Source organism: Schistocerca gregaria, chromosome X, assembly GCF_023897955.1.
Source record: "Schistocerca gregaria isolate iqSchGreg1 chromosome X, iqSchGreg1.2, whole genome shotgun sequence".
NCBI classification, from domain to species: Eukaryota; Metazoa; Arthropoda; class Insecta; order Orthoptera; family Acrididae; genus Schistocerca; species Schistocerca gregaria.
The window spans coordinates 726983228-726999007 of record NC_064931.1 but is presented as its reverse complement, the minus strand read 5'-3'; positions in this window follow the sequence as shown (position 1 = coordinate 726999007).

The window sequence follows — 15780 nt, the reverse complement described above, 5'->3', positions numbered from 1 at the left end:
CGAAATGCCTCTGCAGCATTCGCTTCACTGGCTGTACAAAGTGCGGAGGAACGCCATCTTGCATAAAAATGATCCTACCAGCACGTCCACACTCTTAGTTAGTTAGTTATATACTCCATAGATCATTTGATCTTTAATCGAACGAGTCAGATTGATACATCCCCTTAGAAAAATTATTGAATTAATGTGCTGATAAACCTCTTGCGTTATTTGATTTTCAAGCATCTGAGCAAAACTGAACCCACTCAGACATTTCTCACTTTATTTATTCTGATCATCACTAAACTAACACACGATATTTTTTTAGCGCACTCAATCTGACTCAATCATCCCTACAAAAGAATGGCCCTGACTAACAATAACCTATACCTTTCATGAATACTTACCTCACAAAAATCTTCCTTACTCAAACTACTGCAATACAGCGTGCGCCAATACTGCCAGCTAAATAAAAGATTCTAACTACTGAAGGCACTAGCTACTGACAGGCATAGTTAGCAAATGAAAGATTTTGATGGAGAACAAACAATGTATTTACTCTTTCTGATGCACACACGTCCAGATCGTCCGCTCTCAAAATTCTCCAATCTCTCTCCCCACATCCACCACTGCTGGCGACTCACCTCCAACTGCACAACGCTACACGCTGTTCACATCCAACTACCAAACACTACAATAGCAAATATTCCAACAATGCCAACCAGCCACAGAGTGCACACAGCACAGCCAGTGATTTTCATACAGAGCTCTACGTGATGTTACCAACATAAAAACCTAAACAGCCTACTTACGTAGCCCCCATGCTCCCCACAAAAATTTTACAAATTGTTTTGGGCAGTGGCCAATACAGATTTGATAAATTTTTTCATAATAACAATAACAAAGATATCAAATGCACACACTTATTGATACTCTGTTGGTCAAAAGCAAAGATTTTCTCACAGTCCATAAGGACAGTCCTGAACATTCATCACAGTAGTAATTGCAGTTTTTTTTTCTCAAAGTCTGAGCAGTAAAAGAAAATGCACACACAAGTAGTGGATTTCCATGCAGTTTTGAAGAATCAGTGTTGACCTTCCAACGGAAAGACAATGCTGACTCTTGACACGCAGACAGCTAATGGGCCACAACAGAGCAAACTCACAGCAGAGTCAGTCGAAGTTTTGAAGAATATTGGTAGGTCGGTCATCACAGAGCAGACCCACTGTAGTCCTGATAGACGGTATGGTATCGGTCGCCCTTCAAAGGTGCAGACCCACTGCAGTCCTTGTAGAGACGGCCAGCAGCCATCTGTTGCGACTGTGCAGGTGCACAATCACCATCGAAGAGTCTTGCAGACAATATAGCAAGTCCACGAACCACCACTTGTGCACTCACAAAAGAATTTTTTTGAAAGGTCCTTAGAACCAGCAATGCTGTTAACCAGTCCCTTGCTGAATTATCAACGCATGTGCAAAAACTAACAGTCCCAACTTCTCACATATTGTGCATATACTATGACCAACAGAAATGTGTGCACTGAAATGAATGCTTACAAGTTACTTAATTTGATGAACTGGTGTCAATTACAATTTTATAACATGAGAATACAATTACAAAGGAACAGGAAACATCATTAAAACATAATAATACAGATAACATTTATAATAATACAGGATTTACAAAAGAATAGAAATAAACATAAACATCTTTACAAAGTAAATAACATATTATTAATGCAAATTATATTTGAGGATAACAGTATTCCTCATCATAGTGAATGTAACTTAGTACTAGAAAAATTCTAGAACATAAATCTTATTATCTAAACACATAAAGACAAGAAAACTGGTTTAACAGAGTAATACAAAGTGAAATTCAGTAGCACTATGCCTGGCAAAAAGCAGCAGCAAATGCAATAACTTATATCTAAATATGACAAACCCACAAGCAGAAAAAACAGTACACTAAAGACAACAATGCAGATAAGGGAAATGTCTATTCACATCTTAATGTCTATGTCATTAAAGTGATGCACCACAACAACTTATTCTACAAAAAAAATTACCAAGTACTTGAAAAGAAAATTATGTATGCAGTTACTGTTATTAGTCCCTTCTTATTGTTCTTTCCTTTCCAAGTGCTCCTATTTTGAAGTATGTGGATCATAAAATTATTATTTAACAGATCTGTTGACAGAAAGTGTTCACATTAGCAAATGCATTTAATTTTATTTTTGAAAACCAATGCTGCAAAACAGCTGGAAACCAGATATCAAATGAAATAAGCAACTATGTACAAAGCAAAGCATAAAAACATCGTTCAATAGCCATTAGGCATTTCATAAGTCAGTAGAAATTCTCTCAACTCTCGTAGAAAGACACTTGTCATGATCAGATGTGCAGATGTAAGCATATTTACCATCAATTCATCAGCATTTCAGTACGTAGCACAAAGTACAGTATAATCATATGTTTTCAAGTAATGAGCGTGTCGTATTTGCGATGCTTTCTACAAAGGAATGTCAATAGCGAGGTTAATGGCCTCTTTTTTCTCCATCTAATGGTTTTTTCTCCAGGCGACTTGCGCAGCTGGGCACCCACAAAGCATTATGTCAATGTCACTTAGCTTTCTTACCAAAAATTTACGACAGCAGTTTCCCCTAGAGTGACAGTCTCATATAAAAAAAATTCACAGATCGAAAAATTACAGTAGAAATGCGTAGAAACGAAATCTCATGAGTAGCAGTGTTGTGATACATTCACGCATGGACACGCAAGTCATAACTCTTAAAGTACGATTCTTGGTTTCCAATATCCTTTTTCACAAACCAGAGTCCCTAACATATAAACACGTAATCACATTCCTCATATACGGTAGCATCAGCTTACTGATCGTAGACATACCTCAACAGCATAATACACATCGTCGTCGTAGTAATAACATCATAACAGATCAATCACATCTCAAAATCGTCGTAGCTTCTTTCAGTAATTTCAAAACATTCAATAAAGTCATCTACATCAAACGTACTTTAAAAATCATGATCCCATACCAGATATGACATTCAAAGCTCTTATAGTGTCACAATGATTCCGAAAAAATATGAACAGTTCACAGACAAAATACAATTTCATAAGTGTGAAGTTATCCAGCTGTGTAATTGCATAAATATCTGTCACTGACGTAGTAAAAAAATGTTTGTTTCTCTGTTAAATAATCAGATAGATGTGTAATACTGTGATAGAGAAATATGGTACCGATGTGTAAAGTTGTGTAAGCAAATACCATATTAGCTAGGGCTCTTAGCACTCGCTACACGCTTATTACACAAAGTAGGCGTGTACCCCCTGAGGATAAATGAAATTATACCCTCAGGTGTTACAGATTACAGCAATGGAATAAAATATATCACGGAAAACCTTTGTATCTTTGTAATTAAAAAATCTTGAAAAATAAATGTTTTAAGTACAAAATTAATCACTCAAATACGTGCACTGTACTGCTAAATTGTGCGTCTTCTTGTAAGATAATCTCTGTCATTACTTAAGGGTGAAAAATGTGCCAAGTGTCGTAATTATCGTCGTCCGTAAGCAAAGTTCTGTAGAAGTCAATGTACTTACCTCGTAATAAACAAAAGTCAAATGCTATGCGTATAGATATCGCAGTTATTACGTACATTACCGTGATCAAGAAAGTGCTACACTGTAAAGTATTTTTGTGCTACGAAGAAGGCTATCTCATTGTAGCTATACCACAAAAAGTTACTACTAAAACATGTTTTACTTTCCAGAAGAATTCAGAAAAACTGTGCAGATATAAAACAGATACAACGCAAAACCATTAATGTAAATTGGGTCGCTTATTAGTAGCGTCGTGATATAATCATGTAACTATCAAATAAACTAACCACTGTGTCATCTGGTATCTCTCAGAAAGTACTTTAAATCCAGAATGTATTTTCAAGTAAATCAAAATATTGCATTAAAATCTCATTACCAGTACCGATATATGTTCTAAGTATGTAAGCCTTATAGTCGTTACGTAATCGTGCAACTAACAAGCAAGAATGTACACACAACCACACTGTGTCGTCTGTTCACTATAACAATGCATTCGTAATTACTGTCTAAATATGTTCCTAGGTTCTAGACTGGATAGTTAACTTCAAAACATTGTTGCATGTTAACAGTTTCTACTTGTGACAAAGCGTACTAGTAACATGAAGTGAAAAATTTTCTAGCAAAGGCTAAGTTAAAAAGCAGATTATCTCTCAATAAACGGTTTTACATGTGAAATGTGGTGCAATCCTTTACTCTTCCTATTACGCAGAGTTTCAACTTCAACGCAATTATCACGTTGTATACGTCGGATTATGTAAGATCCATTGTAAATCATAAAGAATTTGTGACTCAAGTGTTTCTTCTTATGTAACAATGAATGAGCTTTAATGAGAACTCTCTGACCAATATAATTTCTTTGCATTTGCTTTACTGTGTAGTTTTCTTCTTTTGCATGCTGCAGAATTTATGTTTATAATAGCCAAATCAATTATGTCTTTGTGTCGAAGTTTGCGTGTATTCGGAAAAGGTACAAGCTCTCTGATTCTGTTCGGTGGTTCTTCATTCTTCAGCACAAGAATAGGGGATAAAGCAGTGGAGTCATGAGGCATTTCATTCAGCACGTTTTGAAATAAGTGTAAATATCTGTCCCAATACTGATGCTTTCTGTGACAATAAAGTCTGCAAAGCTTATTGATTTCTTTCATAATCAGTTCAAACGGGTTACAACGTGGTGAGTACAATAAAGTAAAAACAGGTTTGATTTTATGATTCCGAAGCAGCGTGGCCAAACAGCAGATCTGAATTGCGGTCCGTTATCTGAAATGACTTTACTAACGTGTCCAATTTCACGTAAGAAATTTTTAACAAAGGCGTTGGATACAGACCAACCAGTAGCTTTACATAACGGAGTGAAAGAAACAAATTTTGAAGTAAGTTAAACAGCAACTAGAACGTACGAAAATCCATTCGATGTTCTGACAAGGGGTCCCAAGAGATCAATAGCAGCAAATGCTTTTAATTTAGAAGGAACGATAGGAAACAACGGAGCACGATGTGAGATGGTAGATGGTTTAGCTTTTTGATAATGTTTACAAATGGACAAGACTCTTTGAATTCTCTTTTCCATATTGTTAAAATAACAAGTCGTCCGAAGAATATGATAACATTTTATTGGACCAAAATGTCCGTAGCTGAAATGAATGTGCCAAATGAGTTTATTAAAAAAATCGTCAGGAATGCAAAGTACCCATAGCTTTCGTCAGGAATGCAAAGTACCCATAGCTTTCGTCAGGAATGCAAAGTACCCATAGCTTTCGTCAGGAATGCAAAGTACCCATAGCTTTCGTCAGGAATGCAAAGTACCCATAGCTTTCGTCAGGAATGCAAAGTACCCATAGCTTGTCATCAACAGACCAACGTTTGAAGAGTATGTTGTTTCCAACCAGACAATAATGCCGAATTTGTGTGTGTGTGTCTTTTCATGTCATTTACTTTTGATGTCTTTCCAAATTGGATATTTATCTTGTTGATGAGCAATGTCCTTTAAAGATGTGGTGATGAAGTTTTCAAAGGCGACTTTTTGAATGTAAAGAATACTGAAATTTTTCTCGAGGTTGCCTTCTGTGTTACTTTTCTCAAGCCCAGCCAGTGCACGTGACAGTGCGTACGCAATAATGTTCTCCTTGCTGGGAATGTAGACTATTGTGATGTGGAATTCTTGCAGAAACAATGCCCAACGTTTTAACCTGTCATGATTTAATTTTGAAGAAGTAAGAAATTGTATTGCACGATGATCACTGTATACTTTCACGTGCTTACCAGAAAGAAAGAAACAGAATTTGTTAAATGCCCAAGCGATAGCTAAAGCTAATTCAGTAACGGAATAACTTTCTTCAGATTTTGTTAGCACTTGGCTAGCAAAAGCAATGGTTTTCTGAACAGTAGTGTCATTTTCTTTGGCTTCATGAAATAAATGGGCACCAAGACCGACATTGCAAGAATCCGTGGTAAGGCAGAACTCTTGTGACAGATCTGGATGAGCTAGTACTGGCGCGTTAAGTAGCGATTCTGTCAAAGAACTGAATTCCAGTTGTGCCTGTTCGTCCCAGTTCCAAATAGTATTTTTTCCAGTGAGAGAACAAAGTTTTGATGTAACTAGAATTTGCATATTCAGAAAACGACGGTAAAAATTTACGAGACCTGTCAATCAAAGGAGAACAATAGGTTTGCCCTAGAGTGCATATCTGCCTTAATGTAGGCAACCAGCACTTACAAAATGCGCCAGCACTCCTGTAGCTCCACTACTGATGCACTAAGTAGGTGTTTCGCATGGTTAGAGTGTTGTCTCCTTATTGCGCTGAGGAAAACGCTACATGCGTGGAAGCTACGAGGGTCAGTCAAAAAGTAATGCCTCCCTTTTTTTTCTACGTTTAATTGTCAGGAAATTTAAATGCAATTACATAGGTTGAAAACCACAACATTGAGGATCATTTTGTCATTTTTCAATGTAATCTCCGCCCATCTCTACAGTTTTGGTCCATCTTTGAACAAGGGCATGTATCCCAGCACGGTAAAAATCACAGCTCTGCTTCCTAAGCCATTGACGCACGGATGTTTTGACGGCCTCCTCATCTTCAAAATGAATCCCACGATGAGCTTCTTTTAGTGGCCCGAACAGATGGAAGTCTGATGGTGCCAGGTCAGGGCTGTATGGGGGATGAGGCAAAACTTCCCATCCAATTTTGACAATCTCGTCAGAGGTGTGACGACTGGTGTGTGGTCTTGCATTGTCATGCAAAAGAAGAACATCTGCCATTGATTTTGTTGGGCGAACTCGCTGAAGACGTGCTTTAAGTTTTTTGAGGGTTGTGACGTATTGAACAGAATTTATTGTGCATCCCTGAGCCAAAAAATCAACCAGAATCACACCCTCTGTATCCCAGAAAACTGTTGCCATACCAGTAACTTTCCCTGCCGATCGCACAGTTTTGAATTTTTTCTTCCTCGGCGAGCTTGTGTGACGCCACTCCATTGACTGCCTCTTTGATTCGGGTTCAAAAAAATGCACCCATGTTTCGTCCCCGGTCACAATTTTTTTCAGAAACTCATCTCCCTCCAAACGGAAGCGCTGCAAGTGTTGGGAGGCTATTGTTTTCCTTGCCTCTTTATTCTGATCGGTTAACATTCTTGGAACCCACCGTGCACAAACTTTTGAGTACCCCAATTGTTTAATAATCGTGATCACACTGCCTTTACTAAGAGAAATAATGCGACACACTTCATCTGCAGTCACCCGACGGTCACCACGAATGATGTCATCAACTTGCTGAATGTTGTGTGGAGTCACTGCACTCACCGGCCTGCCGCTCCGCTTTTCGTCAGTCAACGGTGTTTGCCCTTCAGCTTCCTTACAACGACGAACCCATCGTCTAACAGTGCTGACATCCACTGTCACAACACCATACACCTTCTTCAGTCTTTCATGAATGCGTATGGGCGTTTCACCTTCTGCATTCAAGAATTAAATCACACAACGCTGTCTCAAACGAACATCGATGTCGGCCATCTTACAAACTTCTGCTGTGCTGCCATCTGTTGACACAGAAAGTTACTACTGCAGTGGATTGCAGAAGAAGGTTTGAGGAATGGCGCCAAATTCAAATTTTTCACTTAACTTAATTTTTCTAAGTAGAAAAAAATGGGAGGCATTACTTTTTGACCGACCCTCGTACATTGTGGATGGAACTGGAATGGCTCTGATTGCTTCTAACTTTTCTGGATCTGGCTGAATGCCTTCAGAAGAAATAATGTGTCTCAAAAACTTCACCTTTGTCCTACCGAATTCAGACTTTTCCAAGTTAATTGTAATTCCAGATTCTGCAAAAATACGTAACAAACTGTTGAAGATGCGATTATGTTGTTCCCATGAGGCTTCTGCTATTAGAATATCGTCCACATATAAAGTGATGTGACTTTTTAAGAACTCAGGTTATATGGAATTTAGCCCACGAATGAATGCTGCCGAAGAAATGTTCAAACCAAAAGGAAGTTTTCGAAATTGATAACAAACGACGAAACAAAGAAAAGCTGTGTATTTTCTACATTCTGGATGAAGTTTGATCTGATAAAAACTGGATCTGAGATCAATAGAAGACAACACTTTTACACCATTAAAATTTTGAAGAAGTTCTTCCAACGTTTGCGGCCTGTCTGTTTTAGGAATGATGATAGTATTGATTTGTCTCGAATCTAAGACAAGCCTGATCGATCCATTTTTCTTCTCAACAACATGTAATGGATTGTTGTATGAGCTTACTGCAGGCTCAATAATTCCATCGTCAAGCATAGATTTTATTTCTGTTCTAACACGGTCCCTATACTGTGCCGGAATTACGTATGGTCTAACACAAAATTTAGTATGCTCACGAACACGAAATTGGTATTGAAATCCCTTGATTGTTCCTGTTTTGTGAGTAAAAACTGTGGAATGTGCTCCTAAAATCTCAAAAAAGTCCTGCCTATCAGTGTCATTACAGTTCTCAATTGTTTGAATTTTATTCTGAATTAACTCATTAGTATCAAATACGCCGTTGATATCATCCCTGTCAGTACTTGCAGAGTGATTGTTAGTGTCAAGTTCCGTCGAAAATTCCGAACTGTTGTCAAACAGAAGGTAAAGCCGATTAATTTCCTCTTCATGATTTGAGAGCCAATCTTCAAATTTCAAAACTATCGACTTACCTTCTTTCTCTAAACTTATTTCAGCATCGTGAAAGTTTAAGATTGCTTTGTATTCATTCAAAAAGTCTACTCCCAATATAATTTCCGTCGACAGTAATGGAACAACAAGAAAGTTCATAGAGAAACTGTGACTTTGAAAAAAGAATTCTAAGTTTTTCCAACGATTGCACCTTGTAATTTAATCTTACGTAACGTAAGTGTGGGGCAATCGTTCGATTTGTTGTATTTGCTAAGGCTGTTTCACTAATTACTGAAATGGGACTGCCAGAGTCAAGTACTGCCGTAAATTTTACGTCATGTACTGTAATGTGAATTACAGGATATGAAATGATGTTATGTTTCACGTCGTGTTCCTTAATTCTCTTTTCACCGAAACGAATTGTGAAAAGGTCTTATTTAAAATACATATAGTCACTTTTCATGGCTATATTAGTTATAGAGATTTAGATATCAACTGTGTTTTTCCTTTTTTTTCAAATGGAGCTGTAGTACTTTCTGCTGTAGTACTGTCCGCTCACATTAATGTGACCCCGTGGCAAAAGCCCGAGTAACCACCTTTTATAGTACAGACAGCAGCGTGACTTGCAGGAAGAGAGTCATTGACGTCCTGGAAGGTACCGACAGGAATTTGGAGCAATGCTTACTCCAATGGCGTGACCAGCTTGTGAAGTTTCTCAGTTAATGATCCACTGCGCGAACATCTCGACCCAGTTGGTCCCAAATATTTTCGACTGGATTTTAATCCAGGGAGTTTGGTGGCCAAGAGATCACTGCAAACTGCTGCTGTTGCTCTTCAAACCACACACGTATATTGCGAACTGTGCAACACGCTTCATTGTCCTGCTGGTAGATGTCATCATGCCGACGAAAAACAAACTGCATGCAGAGACGGACACGAACCTCAAGAGCACATTGAGATGTTTATATTTTCCCACCTCCGCGTTGCAAATGTTTTGACCTTTGAGTGAAATGCCCAGTCGATGTGCTGTTTTTTGCACGTCAATTCTACCAACAGTGAGAGTTGTTTAGTTCTCGGGGTGTTGTAAAATTCCTGGATTCGTCTCGTCGCTGTGCAGCCTATGAAAAGGATTGCTGAAGACTCCCAAATAAATTCCAAAGTACAGTGCAGTTTTAACACCAATATATTTCAAGGACTCTGGTGTCCGAGCCTGGTGAACTGTACCGGTTACATCACATGTACCCAAAGTTGACATCAAACGACACAGAGTTCACGACAATCACCAAACGAGTGAGCCTACAATACATTTGCTCGCAACCTTAGCCAAAAAACGAGTGCCTCAAGGCACCTGCGTGACCTCTATTTATACTTTTGTTAATGATTACCTACAATGAAAATTACAATTTTATGTAAAATCACAATTAAAAGTTAAAGGGAATATGAGATACACAATGCTAAAAATTTACAATCTGAGTGCTGAACAAGGTGAGCCTATTTTCAACTTATTTACGAGTTAATATAACATTTTATAACTAATTATGTTACAGGTAACAATTACATTTCTAAATTTGTTTATAACAAATCAACTAGTGCCTGAATTTTAGTGCTAACATATATCGGAGATTCAATTAACGTGCTTTATTTATATGTTCTATGTAAATTGCTATAGTAATTTTATAATGATAGGTTTACTGGTACATCCTGACCATGTGCTACATTTCTTTCGATTAGTTACAGTATTTATTTCACATTTATATTGTGTTTTTCACATAAGAACAATGTTAATCAGCATAGCATCGTTTTCGAATTATATGTATACTGAAATAGTGGTTATTTTTGTATGTAATTTGGAAACAGGTCACTTTACAATCAGGCAATTAGAACTGGTGTTTATCTTTAATGCTCTCCGAGGTGTTCTGATCGGTAGCAATGAGATACAGTAATATTTCAACATGCATACTCGTTTCGATCAATTGTGCCTTCCTGAATAACGAGATCACCCAGGGAATGCCACAAAAACATTTGCCACACCATAATACATGCAGGCTGTTTCCTTTCAGGCGTTTCACGCCGTTCACGTCGTCCGGTGGAGCATAAAACATGACTCATCTCAAAAGACCACCTGTCGCCACTCGGTAGACGTCCAGTTGCGGTACTGGCCTGCAAATTCCACCAGTCTTCGTCGCCGATGAGAACAGTCAGCGTGGGTCCCAGGCACCTTCTGTGGATGCTCATACCCAACAACGTTCGCTGAACGGCCGTTGAGAAGACACTGTTGGCAGCACCTTGGTTCATCTGGGTGGTCAGCTAGTCAATAGTTGAACATAAATTCGACCCGTACACATCTCATCAGCCACTCGTCACCCCCGTCACTTATGGTCCATGGTGCACCACAGTTGCCTCAGGGCATAGGTGTTGGATAGTGCCATTTTGCCATGCACAGTATACACTGAGGTAAAAAAGAAATCATGGGATGCCTCCTAATACCGCAATGAACCTTGTTTTGGGTGGCACAGTGCAGCAGCTTGAAGTAGCATTGACTCCACAAGTCGATGAATGTCCACTGCAGAAATACTAAGCATTGCTGCAACTACAGTGTGGTCCATTGATCGTAACCAGGCCAAGTATCTCACGAAATAAGCCTCAAACGAAACTTGTCTAGCTTGAAGGGGGAAACCAGATGGCGCTATGGTGGGCCTCCTAGATGGCGCTGACATGGGTCAAAGGGATGTCAACTGCGTTTTTTTTTTTTAACAGGAACCCGTATTTTTTATTACATATTCGTGTAGTACGTAAAGAAATACGAATGTATTGGTTGGACCACTTTTTTCGCTATGTGACAGATGGCGTTGTATTAGTCACAAACATATGGCTCACAATTTTAGACGAACACTTGGTAACAGGTAGGTTTATTAAATTAAAATATAGAACGTAGGTACGTTTGAACACTTTATTTCGGTTGTTCCAATGTGATACATGTACCTTTGTGAACTTATCATTTCTGAGAACGCATGCTGTTATAGCGTGATTACCTGTGAATACCACATTAATGCAATAAATACTCAGAATGATGTCCGTCAACCTCATTGGATTTGGCAATACGTGAAGGACATTATTCTCAACAGCGAGTAGTTCGCCTTGCGTAGTATTCACACATGCATTGACAATGCGCTGACTCATGTTGTCAGGCGTTGTCGGTGGATCACGATAACAAATATTCTTCAACTTTCCCCAAAGAAAGAAATCCGGAGACGTCAGATTCGGTGAACGTGTGGGCCACGGTATGCTGCGTCGACGACCAATCCACCTGCCATGAAATATGCTTTTCAACCGCACGAGAGCTATGTGCCGGACATCCATCATGTTGGAAGTACATCACCATTCTTTCATGCAGTGAAACACCTTGTAGTAACATCGGTAGAACATTACGTAGGAAAACAGCATACATTGTATCATTTAGATTGCCATCGATAAAATGGGGGCCAGTTATCCTTCCTCCCATAATGCCGCACCATACATTAACCCGCAATGCTCGCTGATGTTCCACTTGTCGCAGCCACCGTGGATTTTCCGTTGCCCAATACTGCATATTATGCTGGTTTCGCCGGGCGGAGTGGCCGTGCGGTTCTGGCCGCTACAGTCCGGAGCCGACCGCTACGGTCGCAGGTTCGAATCCTGCCTCGGGCATGGATGTGTGTGATGTCCTTAGGTTAGTTAGGTTTAACTAGTTCTAAGGTCTAGTCGACTGATCACCTCAGAAGTTAAGTCGCATAGTGCTCAGAGCCATTTGAACCATTTGAACCTTAAATAACGTAACTATTGGCGAACGGCCTGGACACTTGGATGATGTCGCCCAGGATACCAAGCAGAATACATAGCACACGCCCTTTGGGTATTTTGATCACAATAGCCATACATCAACACGATATCGACTTTTTCTGCAATTGGTAAACGGTCCATTTTAACACAGGTAATGTATCACGAAGCAAATATCTTCCGCACTGGCGGAATGTTACGTGATACCACGTACTTATACGTTTGTGACAGTTACAGCGCTATCTAACACAAAGCGAAAAAAGTGGTCCAACTAAAACATTCGTATTCCTTTATGTACTACACGAATATGTAATAAAAAATGGGGGTTCCTATTTTTTAAGAAACGCAGTTGATATCCGTTTTACCTATGGCAGCGCCATCTAGCTGGCCAACCATAGCAGCAACTGGTTTCCCCCTTTAAGCTAGACGAGTTTCGTTCTTTGTAGTTTTTTAGTTTGATGCTTACTTCGTGAGATATTTGTCCCAGTCACTATCAATGGACCACCCTGTATAGCCGTCGATAACTGCAAAGTTGGTGCAGATGCAAGATTTTGTCCATTAACCGATCGGTCCACTGCTGTGGCCGCCCCGGGCGCTGCCTGCACCAAGGTTGACCCCTCGCCTGTGGTAGAGAGGGAGATCATTCCATAGTCTGCAGGCAGCGAAAAACTCTCCAAGCGGCCGATCGTAGAGCCTCCCTGGTTCATTTAAGGAACAGGCTTCGGGCGTTATCTGTGGCTGACGATGTCTCTAAGCCAGATCCAGTCGTCCACCCCGTTCCAGAGGAAGCTTCTCGGCCCGCAAGGTCTGGGCATTCACAGAGGGTGGGTTTGCTGATAGTTGGGAGCTCCAACATTAGGTGCGCAATGAAGCCACTTGGGAACACGGCTGCCAAGGAGAGGAAGGAAGCCAGTGTGCACTCCGTGTGCATACCAGAGGGAGTCATTCCGGATGTGGCAAGGGTGCTTCCGGATGCCATGAAGAGCACAGGGTGCAGCTAACTGCAGGTGGTACCTCATGCCGGTACCAATGACGTGTGTCGCTTTGGATCGTAGGAGATTCTCTCTGGTTTCGGGTGGCTAGCGGGAATGGTAAAGACTGCCAGTCTTGCTTTCAAGATTAAGGCGGAGCTCACTATCTGTAGTGTCTTCGAAAGAACCGACTGTGGTCCTTTGGTGCAGAGCCTCTGAATCAGAGGCTCAGATGGTTCTATTACCGTGTAGACTGCAGATTCCTTGACTTGAGCCATCGGGTGGCGGGTTTTCGGGTTCCGCTTAATACCTAGGTTGTAAATTCGTAGCAAAGGCTTCCCCTGAAGACTCTCGACGAGTAAGCTCTCTAAGCACATGCCAGACATTTCCAAATTATCCATCTGCATATAGACACGAGTCGCCATGCTCATCCACCACACTCTAGATGTCTGAACCAGCACACGTCAAGTTTATAAATGTAGATTTCCAAAAGTGAATGCAGTATGTGGTGTTGTCGTTGTATATTTTCACTGTTCTTGGATAGCCCTTTTCACTATTCTTGGATAGCCACATCACACATATTATATGACAATCTAGTAAAACTGCAGGTTTCTGAGCATTGAACATAACAGTTATTTGCATAGAATTCAGACTTAATTGACACCATTCATAGCCTGGAAGCAATACTTTTATTTCACTAAATCGTGGATTTTCAAAAATTATCACTACATTTAATTCATGATCTGTGGTGATGTTTATTGTCACTCACACGGCGGTTGGAACTTAAATAGTGGCAACACTGCTGTGGAGACACTGTGCAATGGAATCTACTATTGTCGCTGATAGCACACGTTGTTGACATACCTACCTTACCTCCGAGCAAATGGACTCGCCCGTCCCACGTCACCGGCGTGCGCACAATCGAGGGAAACACAGTCACTTGTGAGCGAGCGGTATAACGTAACGGTGTCGCTATGTTTTCGAAACAGGAACAACGGAGTTGGATCTAGATTGAACGTGCCAGTGGTCATACAGCACGACAGTGTCATTAAGGTCTTCAGTTCTGCGAAAGAAGCGGCGACACTTTCTACGCAAACCGCCCATCATTTTGCACTACAACGCGCAGGCGCATACAGCGCAAGCTGTGGCTGCTCTGTCCGGTCGTTGGGAAGTACTGTACCATCCACCATACTCCCCGGACTTAAATCCTTGTGACTTTGATTTGATTCCGAAGATGAAGGTACCACTTCGTGGCATTCGCTTCAGAACTGTTCCAGAGATTCGACGGGCAGTAGACCGCTCCGCTCCGCTAACGGTATACTGCGCCTTTTACATCGCTGGTAACGGGTTCTAGACAATGCAGGGGCTGTGTAGAAGGGCTTGGGCGGCTTTTTTTTAGGTTAGAGGGTCACAGAAAACCCCAGAAAGGGCTTCAGCGTAAAAGGGGGCAGGTAAAACACAGTACGGTAGTTGTAGAAATGATCGGTATTGTAGTTGTAAATTCTCGTAGCTATGTTCGGAAAGAACCAAAGCTCCAAGACCTAGTAGAAAGCGCTGAAGCTCAAATGGTTATAGGTACAGAAATCTGGCTAAAGCCAGAAATAAGTTCAGCCGAAATATTTCAAACGATCTAACAGTGTTCAGAAAGGATAGATTAAATACAATTGGTGGTGGAGTATTTATTCCTCTCAGAATTAGTTTGCCTTGTAGTGAAACTGAAGTAGATATTTCCTGCGAAATATTATGGGTAGAGGCTATACCTGACAATCGGGCTAAACTATTAATTGGTCGTTTTACAGACCCCCTGCCCCCCACACCCCCTCCGACTCAGAAGATATAGTTGCTGAACAGTTCTTTATTAAGAGATAGTCTTCACTCCTTCCAATCTGATCATGTAAGCCTAAAGAAGTTGTGGAATGATTTTAGAGAGATAGTATCGACAGAAATTGGGAGATGTATACCACATTAATTAATACGTGATGGTAATGATCCCCCATGGTACACAAAACGGGTCAGATCGCTGTTCCAGAATGAGTGAAAAAAGCTTCCCAAATTTAAAAGAACGCAAAATCCCCAAGACTGGCAAAGTTTGGCAGAAGTTCAAAATATATCGCGTACTTCAATGCGAGATGCTTTTAATAATTCTCGACATCTGGCGGAAAATCCGGAAAGATTCTGGTCACACATAGAGCACACCAGTGGCAAGACGCAGTCAGTACCTTCACTGCGCGATAGCAACGGTGAAGTCACT